General features: G+C 45.8%; 1 protein-coding gene across 1 annotated transcript in view; it reads right to left on the bottom strand.

Annotated features, from left to right (window-relative positions):
- EGFL6 (EGF like domain multiple 6) overlaps positions 1 to 6,792 on the bottom strand; it is a 143,463-nt gene extending 136,671 nt beyond the window's left edge. Inside the window, exon 1 of the mRNA XM_034649299.1 lies at positions 6,651 to 6,792. The gene's annotated coding sequence lies outside the window, so the exon portion shown is untranslated. The remainder of the gene's footprint in view (positions 1 to 6,650) is intronic.
- Between the last annotated feature and the right edge of the window lie 4,168 nt (positions 6,793 to 10,960).

Genomic DNA, 10,960 nt, shown 5'->3' with positions numbered 1-10,960 from the left:
TTATGGGATCGAGCCCCACATCAGGCTCCTCCGCTATGAGCCTGCTTCTTCCTCTCCCACTCCCCCTGCTTGTGTTCCCTCTCTCGCTGGCTGTCTCTATCTCTGTCGAATAAATAAATAAAATCTTTAACAAAAAAAAAAAAAAGACTCCCCTCCTTGCCGATCAAACGCAACAGAATACCCAGAGAAACAACCAGATTTTAGGTATCTCTTGACATAATTCAACAAGAAGTTCGCACTCACACCCATGAAGTATACTTGTCAAAAAAAAAAAAATCAAACTTGAATCAGATCAAGGCTCTCGTTCTAAACACCAATTTGCAGGAAATACAAGAGAACTGGAAAACATGTTAAAAGGCAATGTGACAAATGTAACAAAATCTAGAATGTGGCAAGTTCCATGGGACTACAGACCTACCTTCTTAAACAATTGCTAGAAAAAAATGAAGGAGGGGAACCTATAGATTTAAAAGATTTAACATTATGCAGCCATCAAAAAAAAAATGAAATCTTGCCATTTGCAACGATGTGGATGGAACTAGAGGGATCATGCTAAGCGAAATAAGTCAATCAGAGAAAGACAATTATCATATGATCTCACTCATACGTGGAATTTAAGAAACAAGGCAGAGGATCATAGGGGAAGAGAGGGAAAAATGAAACAAGACAAAATCAGAGAGGGAGACAAACCGTAAGAGATTCTTCATCTCAGGAAACAAACTGAGGGTTGCTGGAGCAGATGGGGTGGGGGGATGGGGAGGCTGGGCGATGGGCATTGTGTTGTAATGAGCACCTGGTGTCATGTAAGACTGATGAATCACAGACCTGTACCTCTGAAAACAATAATACATTATATGTTAATTTAAAAAATTAAATAACAGATTTAACAGAAAAAAAAAAAGACTCCCCTCCTTGGATTCAATTAATTTGCTAGAGAGGCTGACAAAACTCAGAGAAATATTTTACTTCGTAGATCACTGGTTGATTATAAAAGGATATAACCCAGGAACAGCCAGCTGGAAGGGAGGCAGAGGGCAGGGAACAGGAGAAGGGCAAGGAGCCCCCATGGTGTCCGGGGCGCTTGTCTTCCCAGCCCCTCCTCGGGTTCACCAGCCCGGACCTTTCAGATATTTATGGAGGCTTCATTACAAGGGCACTATTGATTAAATCATTGGCCTTGGGCGATGGATTCAACCTCCAGCTCCCCTCCTCACCCCAGAGTTGGGGGAAGGAGGGGGTGGGACCAAAAGTTCCAATCCTCTAATCACAGGGTCGGTTCTCTTGGCAACCAGCCCCCACCTTCAGGTGCATTCCAAAGCCATCTCATTAACATAACAAAAGACGCCTTTATCACTCTGGGCACTCACGAAATTCCAAAGCTTTTAGGGGCTCCGTGCTAGAAATGGGGATGTAGAGCAAATACGTATTTCTTCTTGTAAATCCGAGTACCACACAGGCCCTGTGTTAACCACCAGTTTGAAAGGACAAGTGTGAACATACGACATCAACCTCTCTGAAGAAGTTGCTTTCGGTTAGATTATTTATTTTTTATTTAACTGAAATACTTTATTACAATCTTCTTTGCAATTCTCCCATTTAGATTTGGTGCATGGTGAATTTCCTGCCTTTGTGGTGGTATGCTCATCAGAAAAGAGCAAGGTGTTACAATAAAAGTTCTTAAATCAAGCTCCTTTGAGGCCTTGCCTCCCTAAAGGCTCAAAAATCTTTGATCATGAGCCGGTCTGTTAAAAAATCCCCTTTTGCCATGTACCAAGAGCGACATCTGCTGGCCAGTCTTAGACATCTTTATTTTGGAAATTGCCAGAGATGTCGCCCTTCTTAAAAATTAAGTCCTCGTTGTTGTTGTTGTTGTTTATTTGTTATTTATTTTTAAAAAATCAGTTCTCATGCTCATACACAGTCCTTAATAAATAGTAAGGCTTGGGCAGGGGGCTTAGGTTAGAATCAGGTTTCTATAAAGATGAAGGCCAGACTGGCTACATCATTTGTGGCGTCCAGTGTAAAACGAAAGTGGGGGGCCCTCCGCTCACAAATTAAGAACTTCAGGATGGTGACCACCGAGCATGAAGCCGAGCGTGGGACCCCTCTGAACGTGGGCCATGTGGGACTGCACTGGTCACATGCCCTTGAAGCGGGTCTTAGGTGAAGGGGGCCGCAAGAATGAGCCCAGCTCTCAGCTTCAGCAGGTAGAGCATCTGGGGACCCCAATGACCGTGGAACCTACGAACGACTCCCACATGGTGTTTCAGCCCCACTGAAGAGGTCAAGTCGTTTAAATTCAAGTCAGAGGGGGCTGGGTTAGACATTTGGACTTCATACAGACCACACATTCCATTTAGTTCCATGGAGGGAGGGGCTGGATGGACAACACATTTCTGATGTCTCTTCAATTTTTAAGACTCCTTGGACCTTCAGATCTTCCCCAACCGTTGAATGATGAAGGAGAAAGCAGAGGTCTGTGGAGAAGCCATCTCTCTTTTCGAAATGTCCTTGGAGTATCTTAAGTCATCATAGCCACTAACATTCATTGCACAGCTCTTCTGCCCTTGGTGCGAGAAGCAGCATCGCTAACACCGACTGGGGGCCATGAGCCAGCCACTAGTTTAAGAGCTTAGTACTAGGCGCTCAGTACACGTACCAACTCACTGAACTCAGGCAGCAATCCTATGAGGTAGGTACTATTGTATCCACTCTGTAGCAAAGGTAACTGAAGGCCAGAGGTCTTGAAAAACTCACCCAAGGTCATAAAGCTCGTTCACAACGGAGTCAAAATGAAGACCCAGGCTGTTGGACTTCCAAGAGTTAACACTACTAACCCCATTCGTACAGTGCATATCGCCTACTACACGGACTCTTAGCTAACGTGTGTGTGTGTGTGTGTGTGTGTGTGTGTGTGTGTTTTATGTTGCGGGGGGCAGAAGGGGAGGAATTTGAAAACTAAAAAAATCATACATTTCAGGATTTCTTTCCATAAGTATCAAAGCCTTGTAATTTATTTTTCCCAACACTCTAGATAAGAGGTCAGCAAACTTTCTATAAGAGGCTAGATAGTAAACATTTTAGGTTTTGAAGGCTGTACAGTCACTGTCTTAACTACTCAGCTCTGCCCCTGTGGCATGCAAGCAGCCATAGGTGACATGTAAATAGGTGTGGCTGGGTGCCAATAAAACTTTATTGACAAAAAATAGGCCTTGGGCCTATAGTTGTAGATCAGTGGTTCTTAAACTCTCATATGCATCAGCATCACTTGGAGGGCTTGTTTCAACACAGGTGGCTGAGCCCCACCCCCAGAGTTTCTGATGATGCCATAGGTCTGGAGTGGGGCCTGAGAATTTGTGTTTCTGAGAAGCTTCTATGTGACGCTGATGCTGCTGGTCTACAGATCACACTGGAGAACCACTATTCTACACCAATGTCTCTAGCCTCCTAATGGGAGGAGTTTTAAAGTCTTTTTCCTGGATGGGGATCACAAATCAGCCGCAACTTAACCACTGAAAAATCAAGGCTGTTTGCATTGCTCCACTGCTGGGTGTTTGCGCATTCGTAAGCTCGCTCGATTATTAAAGTGTCAAGTGCTATTAATCTTGCAGAAGGACTTTGGGGGAAATGTTGAGTTGTATCATTCTCTCTTATTTCTTAGGCAAGAATAAAGTTGGGAAGGAAGGTGGGAGGCCTTAATCAAAGCATAATCTTGAATAAAAGGAGCCCGAGTGGTCCTGAAGCACTGCGGAAATCTGCTGCCACTCAAGGCATTGGCCCACTGGAAAATGCCGTTGCGGAAATGACTGCTTTCCTCATCCTGCTTGGCATGCTTCTTCCCTTTGTGGATGACACCGGTTTTGAACAGGGTGCCTCAGCCTGGGCACTAGTGACATTTGGGGCCGAACGACTCTTCATGGCGGGGGCTGCCCCGTACATTGTAGGATGTCCAGCAGCAGCCCCGGGCTCTGCTCGGTAGATGCCTGTAGCACACGTCCCCCGCCCCCGCAGTTATGACAACCCAAAATGTACCTAGACATTACAGAATGTTTCTGGGGGCAAAATCTCCACCACCCTACTCCAGGCTGAGAACAACTAGTTTTACATAGTCAGTGCGGGGGGGGGGTTGTTTCTGAAATATCAGTGAGTCTCACTCTCTCCTGGGTGCATCCTGAGGACTGGCTACCGCCAAGCCCACCTCAGCCCCCACTTGTTTTCTTTTCTGGAATGCTCATGAAAAGAACAGTATATGCAGAGATCTACAAGCAAACAGAAAAGATAAATGGAAAACAAGCCTCCTGAATGATCACACTATGACGTGACTGAAAATCTCTAGTAAACCTTTATCTATGGAAGAGATGTCATGTTTCTGAACTTCCTCTTGATTTAGGTTCATTTATTGGTAAGCAGTTTCATTCCCAATGTCTTACCCATGACTGTGACCCCAGGAAGGGGGCAGGGAAAATATGAGCTCAGGAAGGCAGAGGAGGTGACAAAGTGGAGGGGTCCTTAAGAGAGGGAAAGAGGGACTAGACAGTCCTTCCCTCTCGCAAGGTTGATTTGGGGAAGGAGGTGAGACTGAGGTATGGCTGAGAGGCAGGTTGCAGGGCTCTTTGGGTGAAACTGGGCAGGGGGAACATGGCCCGTGGAAGCATGCGTGGGTACGGGGGACCCCAGGGCCCAATGGCAGAGCTAGTGGGATCACTTCCTGCACAGGCTGAGGGAAACGTGAGTGTCAAGAGAAGATCCACGGGTGGCCATGTCTCCCAGTCTCGGGATGCTGGTACGCCAGCCCCAGGAAGTCCCCAAGTGGCTGAGCCTAAGGTGGCCTGCATGGGATCCAGATGTCCCTGAGTATGCCGGTCAGGGTCAAGAGGAGCAGAGAGCTCTGAAGACACGAGGCCACTGCAGAAGAACCATGACGACAGACGTGACCATGTTCTGTTCACCAGACTAGAACCCAGGCCTGACCAGCTGCTCCAGCCCAGAGGGCAACAAGCATCCAGAGGACACCCATGGTCTGAGGTCCCCTCCCCCATCGCCACAGGTCATGCAAGCAGGCCACCATGTACGCAGCCACCATTTGAGAAAGAGGCGCGATGAGAAAAGAAATTTGAAAGACGGAGCACTTAAGCAGAAAGACAGTGAGCCATGCAGGAGACGGAAATCGAAGAGGCTGAGCCACCATCAACCGGCAAGAATAAAGGATGTGTCCTTCTCTCCCCTCCCAAGCTCGCCAGGGTGATCTTCAAAATATGTGACAGCTAGCAGTCAGGGTACCGGGCCTTCAGAACAGATGAAAGCCACAGCACTGGACTGGGGGCCTGGAGGTCCCCCGGGGGCCAGATCCAGCCCTCTGCCTGAGTTTGGAAATGAAGTTTCGTGGGCGGGCGAAGTCTAGATGTGAGCGGCCAGTCAGAGAACCCCGTCACCCGGCGGTAAACTGTTCTTTGCTAGAAGTGGAGTTATTCCAGAAGGTGTTAAGGTGGGCATGTGTATCGGGCAGTTTCTATAGCCTTTCACCTCGGATGTGAAATCTCTAAGTTCCTAAGTTCTATGTAAAGCTGAGCTACTTTTTGGTACAGCTTAGTGGGAAACACAGAACTGTACAATAATGCAGCGATTACACAACCAGGGGATAGTTTCAGAACCCGTTACAGGGGAAACCACCTCTCAAAACCTTTCAGGCAGTGCATGCCACTGAAGATAAATTGGAATACTTTGCGAAATCTGCACGGGAGAGTCAAGAAAGGACAATTCTAGAACTGTCAATATATGTTCAACAAAGCTTAGCTATAGGCACTATTTCTTTCACCTACCAGATAGCAAGCTCAGATTGCACAGAATTGTATGGCCCTGGGTGTCTTGGAGGTTGTCCCACTCAAACCTCCAAATATACACACGAGAAACCAGGGATGGGTTTGTGTGAAGCGATCCCACGCCATTCAGAGAGTCAGTGGCAGAGATTAGAATGCAGGACTCCTGCTTCCACGTTCTAGTCATATTATAAACCCACTGCAGAGCAGATCTTAAAGGATTTGTCCCTTCCTTATTTTTAAATACTTTTAAATAGTTGTTAAAAAGATTCTGCTTTGATTACTTCAGGTTCGGTGTGAAGCAGAACAGAAGGCTTGGTCATCCTCAAGTCACTTACAAAACAAATGCAATAAAAAGCAGTCTTTTCATGTGCTCTCCCCCCCCAACTTCTCTCTCTTCCTTCCTATTTCTTTCCTCTTTAAACTGAAAGTCATCCTCTACTGTGATTTGGTTTGGGCCCAGCTACTTTCTCCCTTTATGTGGCGATAACCTGCCAGCTACCATTTCCTGCCCATTTCTCATCACATTTATTGGAGAGGTATTATGGAGTCCTGGAGAAGCATCGTGAAAGAAGAAAATGATCTCAAGTCTGCTGAGACCCACTGGACCCCTCCTGAGTCACCTCAATTCCCACTGCCTTGTCCATCCAAAGAAAGGCCAGGGCGGTCAATGGTTGTCAGCAAAGCATGATCTGGCCCCGAATGCCAGCAGTGCCAGCGTGAGAACCCCTGGGCTCAGTCCTGGTGGAGCTCTCCTGCTCCAGCTCTGTAATCTTCAAGTGCCACCCTGATAAACCACCTTCCTTGCCCCCCAACCCCAACTTGCTTACTCACTGCTTCAGATCTGCTAACAAAAGGGCTGGTGCTCTCCTCAACTGGAAATAAGGTAACGCTTGATTGGTTTATTCTGGCATGGTGGAAAGAGTCAGAACTGGGTCCCAGCTCTGAATTCATGTGCCGTGTGACCTTGGGCAAGTGACCTGATTTCCCTGAGCTGTGTTTCCTCATTTGGAAGACGGAAATAGTTGCTTCTGCCATCGTTACTCAACTGTTACGGGCGGTAGCCAGAGGATGCAGTGCGCTGGTTACTTACGCTTTGCAGGTCGCTGTGGTACCTATCCCTGGAGAGTTAAGATTCTTCTTGTAGGGACTGCAGTAAGATAGAATCATTAATAATGACGACGAGGATGATGATAATAATAGCTACTGTTTATTGAGCACCTATTATATAAACTGAAAGGGTATGAGGCACTTTACTTTTATCACTATATTTAAATTTTACAACACCCCTATCAAAATGATCATCCCCTTTTTATTTAAGTAAACTCTATGCCCAGTGTGGGGCTCGAACTCACAACCCGGAGATTGGGAGTTGCATGCTCGATGGACTAAGCCAGCCGGGCGCCCCTGATCCTCCTCTTTTTACAGCTTAGAGAATGGAATCATTTGTGAGGTTTCTGAGCCAGGAGGCAATGGAGCAGGATTGAAAGCCAGCTCTTCTTACTCCAAAGCCTGGGCTTTTCCTACCGCCTTCGGCACTGGCCAGCCGTTACTGCTCACGGAAGGCCGGGACTGGTGTAACAGCAGTACGCTGAGTCCGACGGAAGCTTCTTCTCCTAATGAGGAGCTTCTGCTGATATCAGAAAGCAGTCTGGCAGCAGGGGGTGGGTGAGAATGTGCCAGAATGAGAAATGTGTGCTGCTAACGGCTGTGAGGACCTGGGGTCCCAGCCAAGCTGGCTCCATGGGAATAAAGTAGGCTGAAGGAAGAACTTAACCCTGAATTTGCCTTCCTCCCTGGCTCTGCCTTGTTTCTACATGTAAACTGCCCCCTCTCTGTTTTTAAGCTTCTAAAGAATTGCAGAAGAGAATGAATAAGAACTGAGAGCTTAGGTGTATTTTAAACAGAAACTGAAAATCAAAGGGTTCATTATAACTTCCTGAGGACACATGGACTCTTTTTCTTTTTTCTTTCTTTCTTTCTTTTCTTTCTTTCTTTCTTTCTTTCTTTTCTTTCTTTCTTTCTTTCTTTCTTTCTTTCTTTCTCTTTCTTTTTCTTTCTTTCTTTCTTTCCTTTCTCTCTCTCTTTCTCTCTTTCTCTTTCTTTCTCTCTTTCTCTCTTTCTCTTTCTTTCTTCTTTCTTTCTTTCTTTCTTTCTTTCTCTTTCTTTCTTTTTCTTTCTTTCTTTCTTTCTTTCTTTCTTTCTTTCTTTCCTTACCCATTTACCTTAGAGAGAGAGTGTGTGTAGGGGAGAGGGGCAGAGGGAAAGGGAGAGAGAGTCTTAACCACACTCACGCTGAGTGCAGAGCCGGGCACAGGGCTGGGGCTCCATCTCACGACGCTGAGATCACCACTTGAACGGAGGAAACCAAGAGTCGGATGATTAAGCGACGGTGCCACCCAGGTGCCCCACTGAGGACACACGAACTCTTGAGGAAGAAAGTACAGATGTCATTTTGTGATCTGTGATATGAAAGTAAGAGGGATCACTTTAGGGCCCAGGATGTGACTCTCTTAAAACTCACCAGCATTTACTTAGAAGTTATCAGTTGGAACAGTTACGTCATTTGGCCACAAACCAGACTCACTCTTCAGCAGTGAAACATTGCGGGGGCGTCACAGAAATGAACACGTCCCGACCCTCTGCTGGGTGAATCCACTCATTCCCTTGCACACAGTTTTACTGGCTGCCGACTTTGTGGCCCGCACTGATGGGGTCCTCCAGGGGCTTCAGGTGTAGCCGGGGAGACTGACGTGAACTAAGTCATGACACGGTGCGCACGGTGCAGTGACGGTGGGCTTGAGAGTGTGCCAAGAGCCCCCGGGGGGGCTATGCCACCACAACTGGGTGGGTCAGGGCTTCTCAGAGGACAGGAGGACCAGAGTTAGATCTAAAGTCGGAGGGATGAGCAGAACTTGGCCAGCAGGGAGTTGTTACCGATGGCTTTCGTTTTCTCTGAGAAGTGGGAGAGCCATTCGCAGGGAGCCATCATGGGCAGCAGGTTTGAGGAGAGGGGACAATGTTCTACCCATTTGCTAGTTTGTTTTAACTTTATACAATTGTTTTTTGCTGACTATTTAACACAGACACCTGGCTCAGTAATTCACACGCACACAGAGAAGTCTTGCTTCTGCTCCCGGCCCCATCTACCTCTTGTCCCCTGCCCCACTGAAGTAATCGTGTTTACAACCTTGCTGTACAAAGCATTTTCAATGTAAACACAAGCACATGCTAATAAATATTCTCTTCTGTCTTCTCTCTTACTTAACTGTAACTGTGGCAGAGGCAATGTCATGTGGTCACCAAATTCCCCTTTTTTTCTTCTCTGAGGAACTCAGGAAGACTGTCTCCCAGCCTCCTCTGCTGTTAGGCTGAGGCCATATGACTAGGTTCCGGCCAAGAGAAGATGGGCAGAAGTGATTACATCATGCACTCTCTCCTTTCGGTTATGGCTTCGAAGGCAGTGTGTTTAAGATGCGGATGTTTAAGACGCACACGTCTAAGATCTGGATCTCTGAGTCACCCTATTCCCACTGAGTCGTGCCATGAGCACGGAATAAATATGTATTATGTTATTATGTTAAGCTGCCGAGAGGTCAAAATTTATTTGTTACTGCATATAATGTACCCATTGGGACAAAGGAAGTGATAAATACTACTCTGAATCTTCACTTTATTTTACTTCAAAGAGTAAATCCTGAAGATTTTCCCTATTTTACCAAGAGGTACATAGTGTTCTGTTTCTTAGCTGTATCATAGTTTATTTAATTAGTCCCTTTACAATACACATGGCTTATTCCCAATTTCTTATTGTTATATACATATGTGGTTATGTAAATATGCAGATTAGAGAATGTCTTAAGTGGTTGATGTGGAAAATGGGAGAAACACCTGACAAGGGAAACACAACAGAGTTGCAGCAACACTGAAGACCCAGCTGATTCTGAATGCCACGAATGTACTGTAGTGCAAATCTCGGAAATTCTCTGCTTCTTCTCTAATGTTACCAGCAGTTCAGGTACAGCTGGGGAAAAGGCAGATGGTTGGACCCACTGAGGACGGGCTTTGGCAGGCTGAATTGAGAGCTAACAAGCCAAAGGAATGAAGACCTTGGCAGGAGAGGGGTTGAAATGTGGGTCCAAGTTATCAGAGCGGAATTGGGAAGGGAGTAAAGGAAGGGGCTGATTGGTAGGGAGAAGTTTAGGGGCTGATAGGCTGGAGTCTTGAGGACGCAGAGGAAGCAAAGCATTGGAATTAAGTGGGCGAGAGAGAGAGAGAGTTGGAAGGAAGGAGTTTGGAGTCAGAGTATCAGATATTTGAGTTCGTGATTTCAGAGGTGACAGCAAGCGTTCTTCCAAAGACCAGCTCTAGGAAGCAATCACGTGGCCAATATGGAACAGAAGTGAAGGTCATTGCTGGCGTAGAGAATAAGGACATTAGAGGCAAGATTTTCTATGCAACATTCACTTGAATGTTAGACACTTTCAGGAATATGACAAGACTGAGCGTGAAGAGAAAGATTATGACCCAGAAATCAAAATATCTAAAAATCTTCTAGGTTTTCTTAACTTGGAGTCCATAAATCCCTAAATGGTCTATAAATAGGCTTCAGGGAGCCATAAGAACCCAAAGTTATATACAAAAGAACACATGTGTATGTGTTTGAACATTTTATTAGGACAGGGTCCATAACGTTTGTTAGTTTCTCAAAGAGTTTATGACCCTCTCCACCCGCCCCCCAAACTTAAGAACCGCAACTCTCAAACGGTGCTAACAGAACTTTCTATGATGATGACTGTGTGGTGAATGTACTGTGTTGTGAGTGTCTGTGCTGTCACTATACCAATATGGTAGCCACTAGGCACATGTGGCTATTAAACACTGCAATGTGGCTAGTGGGACTGAGGAAGCAGGCTTCAAATTTAATTAACTTAAACCTAAATTCAAGTAGCCACAGCTATTGAATTTTACATACACGGTTTACAGAAAAGTACATATTTTGTGTGAATTCAGCAATTCAGCAAAGATCAATTTTGTCCACAGTACTTTTACAAATGATGTCTCTGTTTTCATACTCTTCTATTTTGATGTGCTTTCTTCAGCTATGTAGGACTTAGCTTCTGTATTTTATGGACTCCCACATG

Source organism: Ailuropoda melanoleuca, chromosome X (assembly GCF_002007445.2).
Source record: "Ailuropoda melanoleuca isolate Jingjing chromosome X, ASM200744v2, whole genome shotgun sequence".
NCBI classification, from domain to species: Eukaryota; Metazoa; Chordata; class Mammalia; order Carnivora; family Ursidae; genus Ailuropoda; species Ailuropoda melanoleuca.
The sequence above is the reverse complement of the archived record's forward strand: the minus strand, read 5'-3'. Positions and strand labels throughout refer to the sequence as shown.